The 25,448-nt window shown below is 46.2% G+C and overlaps 1 protein-coding gene and 18 non-coding genes across 20 annotated transcripts in view; 18 read left to right on the top strand and 1 right to left on the bottom strand.

The window, feature by feature from the left end:
- The window catches only part of LOC119372037 (regulator of G-protein signaling 19), a 160,616-nt gene that overhangs the window by 127,660 nt on the left and 7,508 nt on the right, over window positions 1–25,448 (bottom strand). Inside the window, exon 1 of one of the 2 annotated variants that reach the window (XM_037642479.2) lies at window positions 8,447–8,613. The exons of the other annotated variant lie outside the window; for it this stretch is intronic. The gene's annotated coding sequence lies outside the window, so the exon portion shown is untranslated. Of the gene's footprint in view, window positions 1–8,446; window positions 8,614–25,448 lie in introns of those variants that run through there. 2 annotated transcript variants of the gene reach the window in all.
- Window positions 16,585–16,656, top strand: Trnae-uuc (transfer RNA glutamic acid (anticodon UUC)). The gene has a single exon. It is a non-coding gene; the product is annotated as a tRNA-Glu (tRNA).
- Trnaq-cug (transfer RNA glutamine (anticodon CUG)) lies at window positions 16,662–16,733 on the top strand. The gene has a single exon. It is a non-coding gene; the product is annotated as a tRNA-Gln (tRNA).
- Window positions 16,819–16,890, top strand: Trnae-uuc (transfer RNA glutamic acid (anticodon UUC)). The gene has a single exon. It is a non-coding gene; the product is annotated as a tRNA-Glu (tRNA).
- Trnaq-cug (transfer RNA glutamine (anticodon CUG)) lies at window positions 16,896–16,967 on the top strand. Its single transcript has one exon. It is a non-coding gene; the product is annotated as a tRNA-Gln (tRNA).
- Trnae-uuc (transfer RNA glutamic acid (anticodon UUC)) lies at window positions 17,049–17,120 on the top strand. Its single transcript has one exon. It is a non-coding gene; the product is annotated as a tRNA-Glu (tRNA).
- Trnaq-cug (transfer RNA glutamine (anticodon CUG)) lies at window positions 17,126–17,197 on the top strand. The gene has a single exon. It is a non-coding gene; the product is annotated as a tRNA-Gln (tRNA).
- Trnae-uuc (transfer RNA glutamic acid (anticodon UUC)) lies at window positions 17,291–17,362 on the top strand. The gene has a single exon. It is a non-coding gene; the product is annotated as a tRNA-Glu (tRNA).
- Window positions 17,368–17,439, top strand: Trnaq-cug (transfer RNA glutamine (anticodon CUG)). Its single transcript has one exon. It is a non-coding gene; the product is annotated as a tRNA-Gln (tRNA).
- Trnae-uuc (transfer RNA glutamic acid (anticodon UUC)) lies at window positions 17,526–17,597 on the top strand. Its single transcript has one exon. It is a non-coding gene; the product is annotated as a tRNA-Glu (tRNA).
- Trnaq-cug (transfer RNA glutamine (anticodon CUG)) lies at window positions 17,603–17,674 on the top strand. The gene has a single exon. It is a non-coding gene; the product is annotated as a tRNA-Gln (tRNA).
- Window positions 17,751–17,822, top strand: Trnae-uuc (transfer RNA glutamic acid (anticodon UUC)). The gene has a single exon. It is a non-coding gene; the product is annotated as a tRNA-Glu (tRNA).
- Window positions 17,828–17,899, top strand: Trnaq-cug (transfer RNA glutamine (anticodon CUG)). Its single transcript has one exon. It is a non-coding gene; the product is annotated as a tRNA-Gln (tRNA).
- Trnae-uuc (transfer RNA glutamic acid (anticodon UUC)) lies at window positions 17,973–18,044 on the top strand. The gene has a single exon. It is a non-coding gene; the product is annotated as a tRNA-Glu (tRNA).
- Window positions 18,050–18,121, top strand: Trnaq-cug (transfer RNA glutamine (anticodon CUG)). Its single transcript has one exon. It is a non-coding gene; the product is annotated as a tRNA-Gln (tRNA).
- Window positions 18,197–18,268, top strand: Trnae-uuc (transfer RNA glutamic acid (anticodon UUC)). The gene has a single exon. It is a non-coding gene; the product is annotated as a tRNA-Glu (tRNA).
- Trnaq-cug (transfer RNA glutamine (anticodon CUG)) lies at window positions 18,274–18,345 on the top strand. Its single transcript has one exon. It is a non-coding gene; the product is annotated as a tRNA-Gln (tRNA).
- On the top strand, window positions 21,124–21,195 carry Trnae-uuc (transfer RNA glutamic acid (anticodon UUC)). The gene has a single exon. It is a non-coding gene; the product is annotated as a tRNA-Glu (tRNA).
- Window positions 21,201–21,272, top strand: Trnaq-cug (transfer RNA glutamine (anticodon CUG)). The gene has a single exon. It is a non-coding gene; the product is annotated as a tRNA-Gln (tRNA).

Below are 25,448 nucleotides of genomic sequence, written 5' to 3'. Positions count from 1 at the left end.
TTGGGTGACGCCCGGTCGCTATTTCCCTCTCCCGCCATGCTGTATAACATACGTTGACGCTGGAGAGAGAGGGGGGGGGCGAAGAACTTTACTGAGACCCCGAGGAAATGGATCATGCGCTTATGGGCTTCCTTGGCAACCAATAGAAGTGCACTTGCGAGGAACCCACTACGCTATAAATCATTGTGATTTTTGAGAAGTAGGGCAGCAGGCACTGTGCCGTTTTTCGTCATTCTACGGAGAGCCGTGGTACCTGCTAAACGCATGTAAGGCATTATGCGCACTTTGTTGATGCTGTGCGCGATAACGATGAAGAATTATGGTGGAGCCCTTTGTAATGGGTTGGAAGCATTCAACAACCTACTCGTTGCGCAATTCGCATTGTGTGACCCTTGGTTACAGAATTCGCGTTGTGAGACGCTGGGTGCTTATTTTACTCTTCTACCACGCTATATTGCATATGTTAATGTGCTTCCTTCCCGACATGAAGCCTGTATAGGACCTTTTTGCAAAGCATTTTCAAGCACCGGCATGGCTCAGAGGTTGAATACTGGGCTCCCGCGCAGAGGGCCCAGGTTCGAACCTCGTTCCATCCTGGAATTTGTTCTTATTTCGTTTTTTTTTCTTATTTCGAGCGATAGTGCTTACGGACACCGGCGGCGGCGGCGGACAACTACGGCGCCAAAAACGGCCGCTGAAATGATCTCATAACAGCTTTCGCTGTAAAATATAAATCATACTCAGATCGCGAAAAGAATGCTTGTATCGGTCACCATCATCCACGGTCCTTTCATCTCCACAAGGATCTAATCGCGCGTTTTGGCCAGTTGTCGGTCCGTTTAAGCAGCGAGACAACTTACCTGCTAGGCTACCACGACGGATCAAGCAATGTGCTAGTCGATATGTGAATCTACCAATGAATAGATAAACGGTTGAATGAATGAATGAATGAATGTCCAGTCAGAACTGTGGCTGCCTCACTCAGGGATCGAACGCGCTACCTGGCTATTTGCTATCGCCACACCCCAACGCATCACACAATCTTCCCGCCGAGCAACTGAAATGGAGTGTTGAGAGAACATATTTTACCTACGCTGAAAATAAAACTGCGTAGCTCTTTCGAGGTGACAATTTAATGTAAGAATCCACAAAGCCCTTTAGAATCCGGGAGGTCGAAATTTAGACGAATCCAATCAATGTCCCGTTATTTTCTCGCGCTGTGCGGACAGCCTTCCATTGAAAGCATACGGGAACACACCATAGCGACGCATTACCTTGCAGATATCTTAGACTCAATGCACGCTCCCATGTAACACAACCCAGTTAAAAATGATAACAGAAATCGCCATGAGGGCAACATGAGGTTGTTGCTACACGATCTCTCTGTAGTTCCTACAGATTGCTGTCGAAGCGACAGAGTCTTTTTGTTATACAATAGAGATCCTTTATAGTAACAACAAAAGTGATTTATATTGCGTGCATGTAGTTACAACAGAGAGCTGATGTGCTACAACAGATGTTTGTAGTACCGTAATAAGGTGTGCTGTAACACCAGAAATGACGCTGTAATAGCACGGAAAATTTGTTGTAGCACTACAGAAGCTTGTTAAGATAACAGAGCCTCGCGACATACAACAGGGTAAAACGGCGTGCCATGTCCCAACATACGACAAAGCATAAAAATTTTCTGCCGTCCTATTCTGCTGTGTTTTTTCAATTAGGAATAGAGAGAGAGAGAGAGAGAGAGAGTGACGAGAGAGGAGGGGAGAGGGAAACGTAGTTGAATATCCTTAAGACCGAGTTCGATAAACTGTTATGAATTTTTCGAGCACACTCGAAATGCCGGCGGGGAGATATGTCGCCTGTATTTTATACGCATACATTAGGAGAATAATAAATTGAGCGATAATTGAACGAAAAGACCGAAGGACGTCACGAGACGAGAGAAAGAACAGTTGCACCACAATGCTGCTGCGGCTACAACACAGAGGGCGACGACCCGATCAAAAAAAAAGAAAAAAAAAGCAGAAAAAAAAGATCGCTCAATTTTAAATAAGACATATGGCACTGGATACAAGAAGTAAACACAAGTAGCACTGACACCGCCATCAATGTAAGATGCAGCACTGAAGATTGGTTCCGGCAGCACTGAACTCAATTTTTAATTTAACGTGCTTTTTTTAACGCATATAACACGGACCCGGGAGGTATTCTGGCATCTCGAGTTTTCAACTGCGTAACCTTTATAGATCTCATAACGCTGGCATAAGAAAAAAAGCGAGCACGGCCATTAACATTTAGGCAAACATTTGAGAAAACATTTCGAGCGGAATGCATGCACTCTCTTAAAAATGCGAAATGAAATTGAAACGAAGTCTTGGCTTACACTGAACAAAAATGGAATTCAGACTCGAGATCGTACGATAGAACCGTCGACAAGGCTTCGTAACAACGATGAACATTGAAATTAGGGCAATAAACTGCCAACGCGATTATCATCTTATATAATTTTATTATTAATTTGCTTTCTTTATTGATTACAGGGGGCGTATTCGATAGCGACACTGAACATAACTAGCAGTCGAACCTAGACATTTTGATAGAAACAGTTTGGGGAAATAATGCAGGGAACTGAATACGTAGAAAATAATGCATTGCCCTTGCGGTTAATGTTTTTAGTACCTCGAAATAAATGCGGTAATAAACATCGCGGATAATTGTTGTGGCTTCAAGTCTCAAAACCAAGATATGATTATGAGGGACGCAGTAGTGGAAGACTCCGGAAATTTGGATCACCTGGGGTTCTTTAACGTACACATAGATCTAAAGCAAAGGGCCTTCCAGCGTTCCGCCTCCATCGAAATGCGGCCGCCGCGACCGGGATTCGATCCCGCGACCTGCGGGTCAGCACTCGAGCACCATAACCACTAGGCAACCGTGGTGGTTCAATGAAAATTGTTATTTGCAAAAGCAGCAATGCACCTGACGGAAATGTAATCCAAGTATAAAAGAGACTATATAATATTCGAACAAATTTACATTACGAAACACGACTTAGTTTTGCAGCGAAAGAATACGAATAAGAGAAAGAGGGTACAAATAACATATATATATATATATATATATATATATATATATATATATATATATATATATATATATATATATATATATATATCGTAAGAAAAAGAATGGCGCAATAAATCCGGAATATTATACAAACTAGTATTTCCAATTTCGTATACATGTACACATAACGAAAGCGCAGACCCGCCACGGTGGTCTGGTGGTTATGGTGCTCGACTCTAAGGCCACGGGATCGAATCCCGGCCGCGGCGGCCGCATTTAGATGGAGGCGCAGTGCTTGAGTCCCGTGTGCTTAGATTTAGGTGCACGTTAAAGAACCCGGTGGTGGGAATTTCCGCGAGCCCTCCACTAAGGCGTCCCTTGCTAATCATATTGTGGCTTTGGGAGGTGAAACCCCGACAATTATTATTAACCAAAGCGCAGCTGACGAGAAGAAACCGGCTCTCGAATATGGAGACAGTTGAGTGAATACAATCTATAACGCAACGCATACGAAGAGGGCAATATGGCGGAAGAATAGCACAAAACGCGGCGTTTAACATCTGCAAACTCGCGATGGCACTCTGCCTATACGGTGTCAACGTCAACGTTCGTCAACGCTTGCCCCTTCAACAGGAAAGACAGCGTCCTTTGAAGGCTTCAAAGCCGTTCCCATTTATTACAGCGAAGATGTCAGCCTCTAGTTGGACGGAATGTTTCCGTCGCACATCAGGCAAAAAGAAGCTATCATAATCATGAAATACCGGCACCTTCAAATAAGAGGGAAAAAAAAGGGACAGTGGCCACCCATACAGAGCAAACGGCAGCTCCTAAATATAATAATAGATAAAAGTAATAACCAATACAACCCCACCCCTACCGCCATAGGCGCGCGCAGAGTTCTTCATAGCCTCCCCCCCCCCCCCCCGTGCACGCACCTATGCCTACCCCCCTGAAGCTTTCTGCACGGTCACCCCGTGCTGCACAGTCTAAGAAGAAAAAAAAAAGAGTCCTTTGACTCCTTCAGGAGAGTCCTGACTTGCCACGTGCATGACTCTCTTTAAACTCTCTTTGGAGATCATTACACCCTCGCCGGAGAGTCGTGTGACCCACGAGAGAGTCAATGTGCCTCTTTAAAAAGAGAGTCATATACGTGGTGAGTCAGGACTCTTCGAAAGGAGTCACATATACTCCCTTTTTTTTCTTAGTGCACCGCCTCCGGGATCGGCCCACTTTTCATGAAAGCACACTCTGCGTGGGTTAAACAAGATAAAAGATGTACCGGTCCTTATAGTTGGCAATCGTAACGTACACTTTGCCCATCACAAAAAAAAAAAAACAACACCCGGTACAAGAAGATCGTAAATGACAATTTCACATTAGCAGTTGAGACGTTGGTTGTCTAAAATCAGTCGTGGAGGTGGTGTTTCTTTAACGTCACTTGTGGTGGTGGACTCTCTTTTTTAATTTTCTTTTTATTTTTGCATCGGAACCTCACAGATTCAATGGAAGAGCGATTGCACCACTCCGGAGTGTCACACAAACTAGCACACGCAAGAGATATGAATGCGTTTAACGTGAAATGGAAGTTCGCATTTATCGAAAATTCAGTTATCTTGTTCTGTTCCACGTCTAAAGTATGTAGTTGTTCGTGTTGTTTTGTCGATACCGTCACTTATACGGGAAACTTCCCTGTCACCACCTCCTTCCACATTTTACGTCTTCACGTGCATTCGCGAAGCTGATTTTGACGAATATAGCAAACAGAATTACGCAACCTCATCACAGACGCGGTGATATCGCGTGCGGTCTATTGACAACGATTCAGAGAGGGATTATACAAAATCCCGGTTCATTCGAACGCATCTTTCGTAAAACTCCGGTTAACCGAAGTTTTGCTTACGTTTAAAAGGTTCTTTCAGTATGAAAGCCTTTCTAGTCGAATATAGAATATTTATAGTGTTTAAAAAACATGTACAGGACCCTCGCATGCTTCCAGATCAAAAGAAAAAATAAAACAATAGGCTACAAAAACTGATATAACGAACTACTAGCCCATCAACGGGCAAAGCATGCTTGATTAGGAAGCTTACAGTTGTCATGCGAAAAAAAAAAAAACTAATTTTATCCACGCATTGCATAAAGAGGCAAGGAAACATGTGCCTCGGCGTATTACAGACGCCTCAAGAAGCACAAGCCATCGGAACCGTAGCGGTAAAAGGGACTAAGCTCTTCCACTTTGCAGATTTTCAGAACAAATACGTCGAACGTCTAGTTGTAGTTTTTCTTGTTTTTTTTTACATGTAAATATCATGTCTTTGCCTATCGCAACAGATTCCGGATAAGGGGCTTCCTGTATATCATTAGCTTCTTGCACTCTGGGCAACAAATTACTACTTTAAAATTTCGAAAGCGAAATTCTGACACTATTCCATTCCTATACTTGAACTGTGAAACTGCTCACGACTCCATTCCACGAATCGTATATAATCCTGTTTTCCGTTTCCAGGAGAAAAAAAAAAAGCATTGCCAAGACAGTGGTGCTGCTCCGGTCAAAAGTGGGAGGTGAAAAAGAGTGTCATAAAATAGCGTAAACGCGTTCTTTCTTCAGAGTAAATTCTTCTTTTAAGTCTAACGGTGGGTGTTCGAGCGCTCCAGTTCACATAACGTGACCACTGCAGCTACCGATATGTAAACATATTTACTCAAAATCACCGCTACAGCTCGCACGGCTTAGTGACCAGTGGCGTTCGCTATGACTGTAAAACACACACAACAAAAACGACATACAGACGCTGCTGAAGTGTATTTCGCAAGTATAACGGTACTATACCTCACCGGGGGCCCTCAAACGAGCTCGAGTTCAGATGACGTGACCACTGCATCTACCGTTTTGTAAACACGTTTACACAAGATCACCGCTACAGCTCGCACGGCTTAGTGGCCAATGCATTACGCTCGCAATGAGTGTAAGATACATGAAACAATATAAAGATGTGGTAAAGTGTGTTTAGTATAGATAACAATAGTACCTCACCAGGTACTATTGTTACACAAGAACACAGAGGCAAGTGCATTACAGTATTCTAGCAGCAGACTCTGTAGTCGTAGAGGATATGCTATGCATTTCATGATGTATAGTTCTTTACACAGAACGCTTAAAGAAGAACGGCTATTTGGGCTACCGTGCTTGCGCTGCAAACCCTTTCAGAACGCTTAAGTTGCCAATTAAACTTTCGTCCCACGCCCGAAACTCTCTAAGGATCATGAAAAGCTCGTGAAACGCAACGCAGTGTGTAGTGTATCACTTTGAGAGTGAAAAGTTTCCTCCTATAGAGGCAGCTGCGTTTGGGGAGGTGATATCCACAGCATATGTAAGTCCCCAAGAAAAAGAAAAAAAAAGTAAACAAGTGTCTGCGTGCGTGTGTGTTTCTGTGGAAGTGGGGAGGGCACGGAGTTGACAGGCGATTCAAAGAGCGACCGCATCGAAAGACCCGGTTCAAATGTCAAAATCGTCTGCTCCGGCCATTGTATGCAAGACTCCCGGAGACACCGCGATTCATAACATACGCACAATAACCACGCGAAGCAAAACAAGGTGGCAACCGGAAACACTTGCCGAACATGAATACCGGACAAGCAGATCATTGCGAGCAAAAAAAGTATGAAAAAGCAAAAGAAAGACGGGAGGGCGAAATCATGGAAGATTTTTCACGAGGACTTTTGTCTTTTTTTTGTTATTCTTTGTTATATGTTTTCATGTTTGGTTTTACCTCACCGAGAGCCGTGAGGTCGCTTTGGAAAATGGTGCATACACCCCGATATTCAGTTCTGACAAAAATAAAGAAAAAAGAATAAATAAATAACGCCTGTGGTGCATCGGAACATGTAACGTTCTCAAGTATGAAAGCAGCTCGAAGATTTCGGCGCCTTTCAGACCAGTGTGCCAGCATTCACAAAATACCTCTAACGATAGAACTGTTTTCGTAAAAGCACATTCTAGCTAGCTATCGCACGTAGGTCATCTTATTAGCGAAAGCCGCTGATTAATTGTACTGAGCGAGTGATTACGAAATAAATTTTCGTGAATATGGGGACCCGTGTTCAGTGCAAGGTCGATCGTGAGCCCAACGCACACAGTGGTTAGGCGTAAATCGAGGGGAAAAGACCGAGAAGTCGATGAGAGGCTCTCGAGAACGTGAAGACTGATTGGTGGAGTCGTCGAGTTTTCGTATAAACTCTTCCGGTGAGGGTCATTTTAGTTCTTAAGTCGCAATATATCCGTTCCTGATATTACCACAACTAATAGAAAGAGTGGAGAAACAGCACAGCCTGAGTAAATTGCATAGAGACAGAAATCGAAACCGTGGTCAGTCCTCGCAAGTCGACCGTCGTGCCAAGGAGCAACCCTTTCCGAGAGACAGGCAATCGCAACACTCGTTACCTGAATCACATATATGCCAGTAAGCTTGAGATTGCACTCCTATTTCATTCCTTCGCGCTTTGTTTAGAGGTCTTGAAATAAAGCCGCTATCTTGATATCGGTTATAACTTGATATGAAAACGGAAGAGAAAGACCACACTCAAACAGCCATCGTGCGGATACCTCCACTAGTGCCGGTGGTTTAAGCAGCGTTTCGAATCTTCGGCCTCACTTCATGTCTCAACTTGACGCCCAGCATCGATGGGGCTGCGATCCTTTCGAAGCACGGCGGCAAGGAAGTCAGTCACCATCCGTGTCCACACTTCCATCGTTTATTGCCGATTTCGTTTGCTCGCAAGGATCGAACAATGAAGCGTGGAAGCCGTCCAAATGGTTTCAAGAGAACCCGCCGACTGCTCGGCAACGGTGAGAAAAAGTATATGCGGCGAAAAAAATGCGCCGATACTAGCGGGAACCGCGCGCGATCGGCGGCTGCCACACCACCGAGGGGTCTTGAGCGCCGCCGCGCGTTTTCTCTAGCACTATTGTAGCAACACACAGCACTGCGTCGCTCGACCAGTTGTGTCTCGTTGCCTAGCTGGACGTGGTGTATCCGATAGAAGGCGATCGGCCAAACGTAACGCGACGCGACGGATAAACCGGGGAGTGGGTTTCCGACCGCGGCTCGGTTTCAGCGCGCCGCCGACACGACCGGGCTCGAGTGCAGCGCGGTGTGTGCGTGCGTGCGTGAGCGTGGCTGAGCGAGGGAGAGCACAGCGCTGCTGTCGTCGTCGTCGGCGGCGGCGGCGACTCGAACGCCGAGCTCGAGCGCCGAAGGGAGGCTGGGGAAAGCACTCCGCCGCGGTTTTTTCGCTCGCGGAGGGCCTGGGATCGCGCGCGGGCCGTGAATTGCGGGCCCGAGGCCCGGACTCCGGTCTCGCCGGCAAGCTCACTCACCTCTGGCCCCGGCAGCGTCCAGGTCACGGCGGTCCGGGCTCGGAGCGCAGGCGGTCGGACGCCATCGCTGGCACGGGTTTCACCCCCACCACTCCTCACCCTGACAGCTCGGTCGCCATGGCAACGCCCGCGAGGGAGCACAAAAACTGCGACGACGACGACTCTCTCGCGGGCTCACGCGAGAACAGCTGTCGCCGCTGGCGCCGGCTAGCGGCGTCGAACGCGCTGACGCTAGCGCCGCCGCCGCCGTCGCTACAACTTTCTTCGAAGACGAGCGCCTTATCCTTCGGCAGCCCGCTGCTTCATTCCTTCCATCCATCTCTAGTTTCTAGAGGCGTCGTGAGGGGTCGCTGGAAACCCTTAAGAACAAGGTTTCCAGACCTCGGCCGCGACCCTAGCCGGAGCCCGGGGCTGTGGAACAGCTGGCTTCCGTGCAGGCGCGTGTGGCGTGCCGGCTTCTTCGCGCTGAGGGCATTGTGCGTGAAATTTTACTATCGATTGGTTTTAAAGGCTTTTGATCCGGCACTACGCAGGTAACCTTTGTTTTTTTTTTTTGTAGTTTACTGCTGGAGGTACCGCTAGCGTGGAAACGAGCACTCGACGAAATCTCTCCAAACATCGAATCGTGACTGGATCTAGCGTCTTTCGAGATTACAATTGCAATGGGAAATGCTGTCATTCGGGTTCATCGTTAAGTACATACAGGGACGGTCTACCACGTTGTTGCTCATTTTATGCCATAATATTCTAGATTAAAAAATATCGCATTCAAAGTTGGTGGCGACGATGCTTCGTCGACAATTACCGCGGTCGAAAGCCAGCAACAAAGCCCGTGCTCTTTTCAAACAGCGACCTTTCGCGAGCGAAGTCAGGCAAACGTATGAGCAGTCGTTGAATGCGAAGTTGCAAGTTGCCTATTATTATGCCTATCAGAATATGAAGTTTCAAAGCTGCAGTGAGATGGTTTTTCTTACGTAATTCCAGAAGCAACATAATATGATCGAGAAAACGTGTTTACACAGTTTGAATGTATAAACATTTCGATGGTCAACAAAAACGAACGAACGAATGAATGAATGAATGAATGAATGAATGAATGAATGAATGAATGAATGAATGAATGAATGAATGAATGAATCTCGGCGTCGAAGTGCTCACAACGAAATGTGCAAGAAACATGGACCGGACGCATTCATGGAAATGTCTTACGCAGTGCTACAGCTGACAGTTCCAGCAGTTACAGGATTGCCTAGGACAAAAAGGAGTTCTTACACACAAACATCATTTGCGGATTCGTATCCGTTCTTTCTTAATTTTTTTTCCCTACAACCTAAGCTAATATAAATGTTCCGCGTACACCAACCAATGCACCGCTCCACCACACCCTGTAAAGGGTGCACCGTTGCCTCGCCATGGTGTACTGCGGAGAAACCCACAACGCCAGGCAAAACACAAAGCATAAGCGGAAGCGGGCGCGGACGGCGGCCGATCAGGAATCCGGAAGCGAACAAATTGGGCGTCGCGCATTGCCGAGAAATCCGCCGAAATCGAGGCCTCCTACGCTCAATACTTGCTGCGTTCCCAAAGGCTGCGGCTTTAGCGATAAAAAAATAAGATCAAAAGAGAGAAAGGGGTTTGGCACAACCGGGTGCAGTGGATATGGCTCAGCACGACACGCAGAGGGGAAAAAAAAGCAAGAAACAAGCGATAAAGTAACACGCCCGGCCTTCGCTTCACCGCCACAGACGCTTGAAGAAAAAGATTACAAACAACGCCTAAGAGGTCGTTTTACGTCTCGTTTGACAGACGGGAAACACGCCGGAGCCCCCTGTCATTGTGACGTAGCCCGCAGCTGCGCCTGTCAAAAGCGCGCGACGAAGTGGCGGGAGCGCGCAGACTGCCCGCCCAGAGTTTTAGTGCGCGGGCACCGCCCACTGCGACCTACTACAGCGCTCTCGCGACTGCGCCCTCGGTTGGCCGGCATCTCCCTACCGAGGGTGCGTCGAGGTGGCGCCACCTGACAACGCTTGGCGGACGCCACAACGCGGGCGTTTCGAACATTTCTTAACGCGAATCATTTCAGGGGAAGTTTTCCCGCTCCTCGTTGTTCGCTGACCGGAACGGAAGCGGTTTTGTTACGACAGCTTCGTACAAACACACTTCCTGTCCATGCAACCCTACACAAGTATTACCCTAATGTCTACCCAACGTCACAAAGCCCACACTGCTAATCAGAAGGGGGATTTACTCCATAAGGTGTGGTGCTGCACAATCTACATCAAACCAGACAAACAGATCCACGGCGTAATGCAAGTCCACTGCTTAACCCGCATATAGCTTGACAGAAATGGCTCACATGCCTGACAGATTACATCGGCTGACGGAAGCCCCGCTAGAGGGCACGACGATCGTACCATAGAGCGCTTCCCTCTTTTACGAACGGGAAGCCACATTAGTATGTGTTCACTGCCACTCGTGTGATGATTAGCAGATTTTTCTTTCTTACGAAAAATTCAAGCGTAAGAAGGCTTCGTAAATAGGGGCACCGGAATTGTTAGCGCTTCTATGTGGCAGCCATCTTTTTGCTCTTGGACAGTGGGAACATCCGTAACGAAGAGCCCCGATAGACCTTCGACCTGTCCACATGGAAAAAAAAGGGGGAGAGTACGAATTTCATGGGAAAAAAATGAAAGAACAACAAACAATTCTTTTCTCAAAGCTACCCGGGTTGTCCTATATAGTAAAGTTCTGAAGCGCGGATGAAAATGCCAAGTGATTCGCGGAGACAATTTTCTAAAGGAGCTTGTTCCACTGAATAACTGTTCGCGGAAGGTATGCGCGTTTGAATGCGCGTATTGCCCGCTGCGAACTCGTGCGCACTTTTAATGCGTGATCTGCACGGGGCGCATATGTGCAGTTGTAGACAAGTGAAATGCGAAAAAAAAAAACGTTACAAAGTGGAACACCTTCCGCAAGCAGTGACCCGATACCACAAACTCGCGTCGGCAATCACGCGGTCCCAAGATATTGTTTGGACTCCACATTAGAAGTGTGCTATGCAAAATCGTGTCTGACATTCTAAGTGTAAAAAAAAAAAGATTGCCAGCGTGCACGCGGACCATCGCGGTGCTGTCGAATATCCATTCCTAAATCAGTGCATAGAAAAATTATCGGCAGTGAACGCACAAGACTCTGTGTACACGTATGAGACATGTATGTTCAATTCAATTCAATGTTGTTTTTTTTTATTTTCTTGAGAAGTTAAGAAAGAGGCCAGGACTAAAGGCTTATGTGCCTGACAAACGTATCCGCCTCCACATACACTTCAGTCAACGATCGACATTCTTCTTCAGACTAAAGTGCGTTGGCGGGCTAGTTGGTTGTTCATGCTTAGTTTCTACAGCGCGACTGGACGCGGACGAAGAAGGAACACGCAAACACACACACAGCGCTGACTTTCAACTGGAATGTTTATTTTTCATATGCACGTGACGCTTATATAGACACACGCCAGCAGGTGCACACAAAACAAGAAACAAAAGCAGGACCCAAACGCGCATGTTCTGCCGCAATCACAACCAGTTGCCACCAGCCTAGAGTGACGCATCCAGATATCTCTTTTCCTTATCTGTTAGAGACAAGGATGGCATGCTGACACATGTATCATTCATTTTATCTATTTCATACGCTTCAATAATTTCTCTAGTCAATCGATCTCTTGCCCTGTTGAGTATACTAGTTTTATCAAAAATGGGAAAACAGCCACATCTTTGGCAGTGAATGGCAAGGTGTCCGGAAATAACTTTCGTGACATTGTACTTATGTTCGCGCAACCTTTGATTCGCGGCCAGACCGCGAATTGGCCAGACCGGCCGGTGTGTGAATCAAAGGTTGCGCGAACATAAGTACAATGTCACGAAAGTTATTTCCGGACACCTTGCCATTCACTGCCAAAGATGTGGCTGTTTTCCCATTTTTGATAAAACTAGTATACTCAACAGGGCAAGAGATCGATTGACTAGAGAAATTATTGAAGCGTATGAAATAGATAAAATGAATGATACATGTGTCAGCATGCCATCCTTGTCTCTAACAGATAAGGAAAAGAGATATCTGGATGCGTCACTCTAGGCTGGTGGCAACTGGTTGTGATTGCGGCAGAACATGCGCGTTTGGGTCCTGCTTTTGTTTCTTGTTTTGTGTGCACCTGCTGGCGTGTGTCTATATAAGCGTCACGTGCATATGAAAAATAAACATTCCAGTTGAAAGTCAGCGCTGTGTGTGTGTTTGCGTGTTCCTTCTTCGTCCGCGTCCAGTCGCGCTGTAGAAACTAAGCATTCTTCTTCAGAGCATTTTGCTTTTTACGTAAGGCTTAAGCAGTACAGTATAATCAAGTCAAGATAAACACTCATTTAAACTGCATGTATCCAATATGCGCGCGCACACACGTGCGCGTACCACGATCCGGGCGAAATAAAAGGCACCACTTGTTCATTCTAGCGCTAGCCATCATCTAGCCAACCATAGCCAGTGCTAACCAGTGCTCATACTGTGACAGTATATACGTCAAACGAGCCCCTCGGACAATTCCCCTACTTTCGCACATTCTGTAGCGAAAGTAGGGGAATTGTCCGAAGGGCTTGTTTTGTGTATGATACCCAACTAACGAAACCGACAGGCAATTAAGCCAAGGAAAGCATAGGGCACATTATTTGTGTTTTTTAAAACTGTATTGTAATGATTCTCACTTAAATTGAAGAAATTAAAGTGGAAGAAAAATCACCCTTTCCCTTGGTGGCATCCGGACCCACAACCTTCGAATTCTTTACAGAATGTTAAATAAAATCTTTAACAAACGGCAGCCACGAATTCCTCGTCATTGCGTGAACACGGCATTCCTCGAAGGACCTGCAGCTGCGAAAGCATCGGCGAGGTTGCGTATTAATAGGAACGCAGGAGGGGAAAGCCTACGGATTGAATAAATAGGATATACGACACCCGGCAGCCAGTATCGACGCCGGTCAGGTAGGAGGGGCGCCCTTAAAGTAGAAACACTCGTGACGTCACAGACCGAGGGAGACCGACCAGCTGTCCCGCATTCGCTTCTTGTCTGTGGCGTGACCAGTGAAAAGAGGGTCATCGTCTGGCGGGATCTCGTGCGGCCAGATCAATGAACTGCGGGGCATCCACCGCTCTGTACCAGCTGCGTGACGCGCACGAGCGAGATTTACAGGTCAACGCGGCGTCATTGCTGTCATTTACCATTATTAAGGCGAAAGCGTGAGATGCCTCATCAAACGCGAGAACTGACTTAGTATCGAAGCATGGGCGTGTTGGTTAGACATCGGAGGTCTTTCTACCAATAAAGTGTTGTAAGTCAGCGCTCTGTGTGCGTCGCCTTTCTTGTCCTCGTTTTCTCTTGCGCTGTATCCCCTCCGATGCGAGAACTGACCGTCGGCGGTGTCTACGCGAGTGATGAAAGAAATCATCAGCACGTGATGACGTCACTATATGACGTCAGGATGACGCCACATGTCCACAAAATTTGAGGCATCGTAATGACAGCTGTAGCGCAAACTCATGGACTCGGACAAAGAGTTCGCGCTATAGCAATCATCATGACATACCAACTAGCCCAAGCCGCCACCCTTTCTAAGTCATAATGGTGTCACATAACGCGACGTCGCATGATGACGTCATCACAACATCGTCGTTTGGTCAAAAGTGGACCGATCACAGAGGCACTGCAAAACCACGTGATATGCAGAAAGCTTCTCAACGCCTCCGATATCGGAGCGAATAAATACAATAAAAACTGAGGAGGAGAAGACGGCTTTCGCCTTCTAGTCGTCCCAGGCAAATGCGTAAGGGACCGAGCGACTTTTTGTCGTCACTTAGCTTTACTTATACGTCGTTAAGCGAACGATAGGCAAAGCTCCGTACACATACATTTGGCGCATCCCAAGCTTGCCCTAACCAAGATGGCCGCACTCCCAATATAAAACCATTGTTTAGTGAATGCCAGGCCCTGTAGCTCGGCTATTCTCTCCAGGTGTCTCTCCCTTTCTGTCCAGATATCGCTCAACCTTTCTCTCTCTCCTTCTCTGCCAAAGTTGAGACAAGCATCTTGGAAGCTTGGAAGATGCCTTTACGGTTCTCGTTCGCGGTCCGCCATCTTAGTTCGATCAGATGAAGTGTGTGGGGAAGTTTACTTTGGAGTCTGACACACCACCTATTTTAATGCCTATTGTTCATTGTGTAAAACATAAAGATAAACAGACACGCCATGAAGAAAGCTGTAAAAAAGACAGACAGACAGACAGACAGACAGACAGACAGACAGACAGACAGACAGACAGACAGACAGACAGACAGACAGACAGACAGACAGACAGACAGACAGACAGACAGACACACACACACACACACACACACACACACACACACACACACACACACACACACACACACACACACACACACACAACGTTTAACTAAACGAAAGTGGAAGAAAAATTTTAGCATTAAAATTTATCTGCAACGCGAGAAGGAAGCACAAGACTAATAAAATTGTGATCAAGAGCGATGAGAAAATGACTTGGAAGTCAACCAAAGTTAGAAACGTTACGTCACCACAGGATGAAGTGTTCCGCGCACCAAGTTCAAAATCGGTTACAAAGGGCAGGCTTGTGCGCCAAAAACAGCTCAGTATATGAAATGATTCGATATACCCAAATTCGGCTATAGCGAACTTAAGCGAGCTATTGCGATGCACTTTTATCCCCGTGAAGCAGAGATGCTGGAAAGGCATTCGAATATTGAAAACAAGACCATACATATGTATAATAGGTAGTAACTGCTGCCTGTTCATTGTAAAACTGCTTGAATTGTTTCACAGAGTCACAAAGAACGGTGTTTCCTATGTGCAAGATTGTGTAGATTTGCTCCAGCCCACTCGAAAAAGAAAGCATTGAATAAAGAAAGAAAACGATTCCCTGGAACGCTGCGTCCGCGACATGCAAGCGGCTTTATGACGCTGGCAGCTGGTGCTCTCTGTTCAAGCTAGCCAATGCCCAGACCTTTACGAGAACTCCGTTGTTTTTCTTGTTTTTTTTTTATATATTTTTAAGATTTGAGACATACACAGTCCCGAGTGCTACGGATAAAGGCAAAAGACTGCTTGACAAAGGCTCCGAGAATCTTAAATTCCCACTCACGTGAGCACTGGTCAGCAAGTTTCGCGTGATCTATACTGAGAAAAAATAACTTTATAGAAATATTTGTATCCCGGTTAAGCTGCACGCGACCTCAGTTGTTCGCACCCACTGGGGACGCAAAGATGATGAGAGAAGGGAGGAGGGGGTGAGGGGTAAGTGTAAAGGGGGGGGGGGGGGAGTTAGTTTTGTAAGATTCGTTATACCGTTTAAAAGAGAAGACGGGGCGAAATAAAAATTGTTAACATACCACTAACAGGTAGAATGATTACAGAAACTGAAGTTCTCGGAAGTTTTATTTATAGTAATGGAGTTCAGCGGTAATAAACTCATTTATCACGTCGGATCAACAATTTCGTGGTTTTGCAAAGTACTGAACAAATGAGTGGTCTGGCGGCACGCCAGCTCTCTATCACATTTCGTGTGGTTGCCAAAACAGGTCACCAAATTTAAATACTTTTATAGGTCAATTTAAACTATCTAACACTTTTGAGTTATGGTAGGCGAAGTTCGCCACCTCTGACCCGGAGGTGCAGCTAGCGCTTCTGGGTCACGCCAGGCAGGCGGCAGTAGTCAGTGGGGCCCCGGACTTGGGGCCCCACACAACGACCTCATGACCCCTTACCCCAAACCCTTATGATTATTGTGGTGATTGCCTTTATGAATGCCTTATCAATGCAGTTCTTCTTCTTCCTCTTGGCCGATCCCCTGCAGTGGGCATGCCCCAATAATCGGGGAACAAGCATGCAGTCAACTTCTTCATTTCTTTCTCGCAAGGTAACGATTGCGTTTACTAAACGCAAACGACTTCTCAAACCTGAAATGCGTGTTCAAGATTCTCCGTGAGACCTTTCCTTTTTTTTCCACGGAGCTCAATTATCTTTTTCGCTGAGCAGAAGCACCTCTGAATCTCTCGTTCCCATCTCCGGCGTGGTCTAGTGGCTAGGATACCTGGCTTTCACCCAGGAGGCCCGGGTTCGATTCCCGGCGTCGGAATAACTGGTCTCATGGTGTAACGGTTAGCACTCTGGACTCTGAATCCAGCGATCCGAGTTCAAATCTCGGTGAGACCTGTTTTTTTTTTTTTTTTTTTTCCTTCACGAAGCACAACGACCTTTTTAACGGAGCAGAAACTCCTCTGCATCTGCCGTTTCCATCTCCGGCGTGGTCTAGTGGCTAGGATACCTGGCTTTCACCCAGGAGGCCCGAGTTCGATTCCCGGCGTCGGAATAAGTGGTCTCATGGTGTAACGGTTAGCACTCTGGACTCTGAATCCAGCGATCCGAGTTCAAATCTCGGTGAGACCTGTTTTTTTTTTTTTCCTTCACAAAAAAGCACAACGACCTTTTTAACGGAGCAGAAACTCCTCTGCATCTGTCGTTTCCATCTCCGGCGTGGTCTAGTGGCTAGGATACCTGGCTTTCACCCAGGAGGCCCGGGTTCGATTCCCGGCGTCGGAATAAGCGGTCTCATGGTGTAACGGTTAGCACTCTGGACTCTGAATCCAGCGATCCGAGTTCAAATCTCGGTGAGACCTGTTTTTTTTTTTTCCTTCACGAAGGGGGGGGGGGGGGGGGCACAACGACCTTTTTAACGGAGCAGAAACTCCTCTGCATCTGTCGTTTCCATCTCCGGCGTGGTCTAGTGGCTAGGATACCTGGCTTTCACCCAGGAGGCCCGGGTTCGATTCCCAGCGTCGGAATAACTGGTCTCATGGTGTAGCGGTTAGCACTCTGGACTCTGAATCCAGCGATCCGAGTTCAAATCTCGGTGAGACCTGTTTTTTTTTTTTTTCCTTCACGAAGGGGGGGGCACAACGGCCTTTTTAACGGAGCAGAGACTCCTCTGCATCTGTCGTTTCCATCTCCGGCGTGGTCTAGTGGCTAGGATACCTGGCTTTCACCCAGGAGGCCCGGGTTCGATTCCCGGCGTCGGAATAAGCGGTCTCATGGTGTAACGGTTAGCACTCTGGACTCTGAATCCAGCGATCCGAGTTCAAATCTCGGTGAGACCTGTTTTTTTTTTTCCTTCACGAAGCACAACGGCCTTTTTAACGGAGCAGAGACTCCTCTGCATCTGTCGTTTCCATCTCCGGCGTGGTCTAGTGGCTAGGATACCTGGCTTTCACCCAGGAGGCCCGGGTTCGATTCCCGGCGTCGGAATAAGTGGTCTCATGGTGTAACGGTTAGCACTCTGGACTCTGAATCCAGCGATCCGAGTTCAAATCTCGGTGAGACATGTTTTTTTTCCTTCACAAAGCACAACGACCTTTTTAACGGAGCAGAAACTCCTCTGCATCTGTCTTTTCCATCTCCGGCGTGGTCTAGTGGCTAGGATACCTGGCTTTCACCCAGGAGGCCCGGGTTCGATTCCCGGCGTCGGAATAAGCGGTCTCATGGTGTAACGGTTAGCACTCTGGACTCTGAATCCAGCGATCCGAGTTCAAATCTCGGTGAGACCTGTTTTTTTTTTCCTTCACGAAGCACAACGACCTTTTTAACGGAGCAGAGACTCCTCTGCATCTGTCGTTTCCATCTCCGGCGTGGTCTAGTGGCTAGGATACCTGGCTTTCACCCAGGAGGCCCGGGTTCGATTCCCGGCGTCGGAATAAGTGGTCTCATGGTGTAACGGTTAGCACTCTGGACTCTGAATCCAGCGATCCGAGTTCAAATCTCGGTGAGACCTGTTTTTTTTTTTCCTTCACGAAGCACAACGACCTTTTTAACGGAGCAGAAACTCCTCTGCATCTGTCGTTTCCATCTCCGGCGTCAGGGCTGGGCAAAGATACTTTGAAATTGTATCGCGATACGATACAAGATATTCAGGCAAGAAGTATTGAAGATACAGATACAAGATACTGCCGCAATAATTGTATCCGATACGATACTTGGCAATTGTATCTTAAGATACTTCGATACATTCTCGAATTTGTTATTATAGATCCATATAATGTAGCAGCGAACGCCTATACACGAAAATGTCTGCTTGAAAATTTCTTAACTTTGACCTATTTTGTTTCACTTGAAATAAATGTCTGTTATCTCAAAAGTTTTGCCCTCCTTGCTCAAAGTGAGTTAGTTTCCTTCCAAAACAACTTATTGGGGCTTGTTTTAGCTTCTTCACAGGACAACTCTTCATACACTTCGCTGACAGGGGTTCTGGCTTGTCATTTTTGCAATTGATGGGAGTCGCTGCTCAGCTTGCCGACCATGCTAGCGGGTTGCCAAATAATCACAATAACTTCAATAAAAAAAAATTAAGCCTTCGCATGACTGCGCAATTACCGGTGTAGACTTTTACCTTGTCCGTAAAAGAAGGGTTGCACAATACCGTATATCCGAACAGGTGTACAGCAGCAACAACGCTGGTAGCGACTTTTCTTTTTTTGGAGGGGGGGAGGGGGGAGGAGGGGGAATGCATGGTGTACGGGTTTGTGACCGTTCGCTAGCGGCCCGGCTGGAACACATGACCGTATCCGTCCCATTTGTTTTTATTTTCTAAATAAGTATGTTCGGTGAACTACACAGGCATGACTGGTCTCAAGCATTTCTTTCGTGAGGAACATGTGGTCACCATGTGCTGAAACATAACCGTGGAACAAAAAATCTACATTTCAATCCGCGTCCAGATTTCACTCGTTCTGTACATCGGTATCAATGTTTCTCGAATCCTGACTCCAAATACCCTTCAGAAATCACTTATATATGAGATATGGGAAAGGTTTTGTTTCAAATTGCAACGTCATTTTGTTCAAACTCTCTCCGACCCCACCATCTTCACTGTACCGGCCCTTGGAGCTAAATTTTGCGACTGAGTTTGAGCTGAGTTTGAGACCCCTGGTGTATACGTAGATGACGTAAAACTGCAATGAATTTTCACGTTCTGCTTAGCTGCTGGCGTGAGGGATTCATTGTTGATATGCTCACTAACCTGCAATCTTTTGGCAATTTTTCTTCAACGAGAGAACATGTGCAACACATAAACGTTTCAGGCGTATCGTACAGTTGCACTAAGCGTCGCAGGACACCGCAGCTACTCGCGCTATTGCCGCTTATAGCTCCCATTACGTGGCGATTAGTAATAGAAAAAATATTCAAGACGCCCTAAAACAGGAAAACAAATATAAGTAAAATAGAGAGGTGGTTTTGTATCAAACATTCACATTGAATGAGTACAGAAAAACAATACAGACGGCGCCCTAATAACTATAAGCATGAAGTATCGTAGACTTACCTGTTGAGAAAATAGAAAATTCAGTGCCTACGGAAAATTGCCTGAAACGGCTCGTTGGGACGCTCATGAGCAAAACAGGGCATTCAGTAAAGCAAAGTTTCTCGAATCCCCTTCCTAACATCTTCAAGATGGCTCCTAATTATATCCATTATTATAACGCAAACTCAATTTCGCTATTTTCTTAAGCGGTAAGCAGAATATGTTGTACTGTATACTCAAGGCACACCCACATAATAATATATTTGTTTTCAAAATCGCCTTGGCAACGTCTAAATGTGTAAACAGTAGTATAAATAAAGCAGACAGAAGAATAAAGCAGAAATCTTATTTTGGGAGCGCGTTACAGAAGACATACTGCAGTGACCAGACTAGAAAAGCAGTCCAGAGACCTAGGTAATGTATGTGATGCAAAATGACAGCTAAGAAAGCACTTGTGCTAATAAAGAAATTATGATTTCATAAATTCTTTGAATAAATGTAGATGGAAGTGAAAATTACGGTACGCGAAGATATTTTCTGTTAGGTAAACGCTTGCTCTGTTAGATCTAGCATCTGTACCAGTGGTGCTAAAGTTGTTAGAACTTTATTTGCATATAAGTTAATTCATTGCATGCAAGTCAAACTTACATCCACGAGATCCTTCAAATCGCTGATATGCAAAATCTACGCGACGCAAAGCAACCCCATTCTTGCACACATCACATTTCGTTACGGAGCAAGACACAAGAGAATCTTCAATAACGACACTGTAGCAACATCAGAATTTGCGCGATAGACGCTGCACGCAGTGGAGTACGCGGCGCAGGACAGTGGCTATAAGAGCAAGTATCACGGCATTGGCACAACTAAAAAGAACAGAAATCAAGAAAACAAAAGGTGCGTGGGCTGTTCGTAGACGTCCGCGTGCTTGTGTTCCTCATCTTCTACCCTCACTGGAGGACTCTGGCGTAAAAATAAAATAACGCCACTGCCCTTAGACTTTTTCAGATGGCTTAGTGGCACCAGTACCAGCTTGAGAAGCGGAGCTGGGCCAGAGATTATTGTTTCGCACGGTTGTGTTGCGATAGAAGTATCTTGTATCTTAAGATGCACGATACATTATCGAATGTATCGGAAATACAGATACTGATACTCGTCTTTCGAGACGTATCGCGATACAGATACAAGATACCCATAGAGTATCTAAGATAGTATCTAAGATACATGTATCTTCGATACTGCCCAGCACTGTCCGGCGTGGTCTAGTGGCTAGGATACCTGGCTTTCACCTAGGAGGCCCGGGTTCGATTCCCGGCGTCGGAATAACTGGTCTCATGGTGTAACGGTTAGCACTCTGGACTCTGAATCCAGCGATCCGAGTTCAAATCTCGGTGAGACCTGTTTTTATTGTCCGTGCGTAGTATAAATGACAATCGAGAAGCGCAATCGGGCCCAGGAGGAGGCTCACTGCGGCATGATCGACGCCAAATAATACGCCTTGCAATATGTATAAAATAATTACAGCACTCCCTGCGTGTTCTCTGGACCAGAATAAAGTTAATTCAATCAACAGCAGCAACAACAACACCACCGAACTTCCAGAATATGTCGAGAATCAGTTGGCGAAGATCCAGCAGTGGTTCAATGTATTCCAAGATGCGAGACAGCAAAAAGGAACCACTTGCTTTGTGACACCTTCTAATTCAGGGTGGAAAGCCTTGATTAGAGAGTGATGAACTGGATGCTACACAGTTGATCTACGGACCGCGTTCGCCGCAGCCGAAGATCATACTGTAGGGTCCGTCACTATCAAGTCTTCCATTACAATTTACTTCCTTTTGCCTCATTCCCCGTGGTGTACTTTAGCGGCTAAGGTATTGCGCTGCTAAGCCTGAGGACGTGGGTTCGATTCGCGGGCCACGGCGGCCGCATTTCACCGGGGGCGAGATGCACGAACATCTGTGCACGTAGATCCTAGGCGCACCTTAATGAAACTCAGGTGGTCAAGATTATTCCAGAGTTTCGCAGACGGCTGCCTTATAATCACATCGCGGTTATGATCCGTAACACTCCAGAATTTAAGTTCTGCTTTTGCCTAGCAAAGGGTATACCCACTTGCCATCCGTTCAGTGCAATGGGCAGCCTACCCGTCCTTGCATGTGTTGCTCCGGCTTCCCTATTGGAAACAGCGTCGCAGTGAGGTCTTGAAACGAGCATGTCTGCAGAAGCATCTATACATGCATCCATGAGCAGTCACTGCTTTTGTGTTGACTCTGAAGAAGAGCCGCATTAAAACTCTTTATGAGCAAAGTGTATACGCGCTACCAGAAATGTTGAGGGCAACGACTATATATGCAATGACGCTGAGCATAAGCTCAAAAGAGGCAATGTTTCTCACTTAAAGGGCCTGTAAACCACCTCCGATATTCTTTTTAATATTTCAAGTAAATGCACGCACCGAGTTCAGAGCACCGTCACGATCAACGGTGCAAACGCAGCCGCACCGACGTCACGCCGCAAAATAAAAAAAAAAAGAAAACAGTCCCGTGTTCCTCTCCGCGCCTTTCGGTATCCCCAGCGTTGGTCGTGACGTCACCAGGGCAATATGGTCATATCGGCAGCACAAATAACCTGGTTGTCTGTTGCAGTTATGCGTGCTCCCTGCTTATCCTCCTCGCACGGCGAGCAGGAACACTCAGACGGGAGGAGAGAAGAGCCAACGAACGGAGCGTAGCGAAGGAAAGAGCGAAACGAGCGATCGGGGGCCGCATTTCGATCATCAAACGCGTGTAACTCCGGCACCATTGCGAAAAATTCTCGCGGCTGCGTGTTTCTTGAAGACTCGTGCGCAACCGCAACACCACAACTAAATTTTGACCTCTGGGTGGTTTAGGGGCCCTTTAAACGCTGTGTCTACGTGTGTCTACCGTAGAAGACATTTCTAAATATATAGCTGGTTTACGAGTTGTGCAGCCACGGGCTCTAAAAGGTCTAACCATAATCGTGCACCTTTTGAACCTGGCGCCATGGCAGCAGAGCTACACAGACAACGAGGTCGCTAATGGACGCACTCTCTCCTGGACGTCCAACACTGCCTTCGTAAAACCGGAGTTCCTGCCGTAAATATATTCATAAGGCAATTTTGATAATGAGGAGCTTGCGGCTTATAACTTCCCGCCGCAACAGTTTGCTTTTTCCCTCTTCCTTCTTTTTTGCGATTAGCAAGAGACCCGATGACAGGATGTAATATGCTAAGTATACTGTGCGCGTTTAATATGCACATCTTCCGCAACTGCGTATTATTATCGTCATCACACGTTTGTGTAGCCTCATCATCTTTTAGCATGGAACACGCTCTAGTTCACCATGAACAATCGCAGCACGTGATGATGATTATGACCGCAAGAAAGAGACGATAAGGATGACAAAAAAAAACGTATGATAACGGTGATACTGTAGAGGTGAGGGAGATGCGCACATTAAGCGGCCATAGTACTTCAGATTATTATGACTGCGGTGGTGGCGAAAAAAAAAAAAGAACACTTCACCGAACCAGCCAAAAATTTTTCGCAGCCTCTTTCCACTATCGAGTGTTATGGGTGTTCTTTTATAAACTGCGAAGTGGCTTTTAAACTGCGAAGTGAATTCGGCGTATGCCTTTCAAAGTTTCCGTTTGCGCAGCAAGGTGCTCGCGTCGTTTTTGCCGCATCCTCCGTTTCGCTCGTTGCACGCGGCGCTTCGTGCAGGATCTTAATTGGCGTTTGCTGCGAGTGTTTCCGTGTTCGTATTTAGTGTACAGGTAGAGTGTGATGCTGTTTGCCCTATTTATGTGGCACATGCGTTAGTGTTGACGCACAGGGAAAAAAAAAGAGAACTTGGAGGATGCTTGAGCTTCGCCTTCAAGAGTAGAACGCGATAGCGTAATCGGGGCCCATTCGCATGGCCTTCTCAGTCGCTAGCTTGGCTTCGGTTCTCGGTGCATGCCTCAACCGTGCTGCTAGGAAAGAAACCTCTGTGATATTGGCCGTTTCAAACTATCCTAGAACGCCTACTGCAAGTATAGTTGCGAAGGACCCACTACGCCATAATTATTCCTTTCGCGAATTGGCCAAGTGCCCACTACGCGAGAAACCGAAGTACGGCACAAAAAGGACGTGGACGAAGTGAAGACACGAACTGAAAACACGGGTGTCAGTTCGTGTCTTCACTTCGTCCACGTCCTTTATTGCGCCGTATAACATAATGTACAAGAGAAGGATATACAGAAGGAGGTCCCGTATTGTAAACTGAAATTGGACCTCCTATGCAATATAAACATAAATATTTGATTGGCAACGACAGTAGCAAAAATAGTAAGATTACAAGATTAAATAGTAATGAGATACAGATACAACGAAAAGACGATGTTATCATCAACTATGCGTCATCAGTAATATAAGCTATAAGTGTAAATAACATAAAAAGAGAAAAAAATAACACAACAGTTTGAGGAGGGAATGACAAGTCGAAAAACCAGTTATGCAGAAGAATGAATCCCACATAACGAGAACTTTTTCAATTCATGGCGGAATTTATGGGTTTTTTATTTTTATTAGAAATAATAATGCATTCTATGGCTCCAAAGTGGACTGCTTGTTTGCCATAATTAGTTCGCACTTTGGGCAGAATGAGGTTGTTATGCTGCGCGAAACTTGTTGGGTTAGTATTAAGTAAAGATGATGAAGGAAAAAATGACGATGAGATTTCTTCATTTTTTTACGGAACAGTTTCAAGCAGTGGCATGCTTCTGTGCTAGAACACCTGCTACAGAGCAGCAAGTTGGGCTAGTTGGTTGATGTTCATTCTTACAAAGGTATACTGCGCTAAAAGGAACAAGGACACAGAAAAGGGGGGGAACAACACATGCGCAGACTCACAACTGAAATTTTATTGAGTGAAGGGTGACATGTATACACTGAAGATTAAAAAAGAAGGATGAGCTCATTCGGCAAAAACTGGTCACATGAACGCGTCAATCACCATGTCACAACCTAGATTCTAGATACCGCACTTCACAGTCAGCAAGCTGCACCGACGGATCGCTTACACACGCCCTTGTTTTTCCAATCACATAAGCTTCGTATAGCTCCCGTGTATTGCGGTCCTTGTGACGGTACAGGACCTTAGTCCTATCCAGAAGGGGGTGGCACGCCCTCTTCGTCTCCTGTTCACATTCCCTGCAGTGCTTAGCTACGTGGGAGTAAACATCAGAAGAATAATCCTTTGAATGTTCTCTTAACCGGATATTTATGCACCGGCCCGTTTGCCCGATATAGACATGACCACAGGTGAAAGGGAATTCATATACTACTGCACAAGCACAGGGAACGTACTTATTCCTGTGGTCAACGTGGCAAACAAATGGACTATTGCTAGGTGTTTTGTCAATTTTACTCATTACACGCGCACATAAACGGGCCGTTTTTTGGGGGGCGGAAAACACAACTTGTACCCCATAACGTTCAGCAACGTTCTTGAGATTGTGTGAAACCTTATGCTGGTAAGGCATATCTTTTGTGCTCGCGGTCGTTAACACG

This window comes from Rhipicephalus sanguineus, chromosome 10, assembly GCF_013339695.2.
Source record: "Rhipicephalus sanguineus isolate Rsan-2018 chromosome 10, BIME_Rsan_1.4, whole genome shotgun sequence".
NCBI classification, from domain to species: domain Eukaryota; kingdom Metazoa; phylum Arthropoda; class Arachnida; order Ixodida; family Ixodidae; genus Rhipicephalus; species Rhipicephalus sanguineus.
This window is presented reverse-complemented; position numbering and strand designations above follow the sequence as displayed.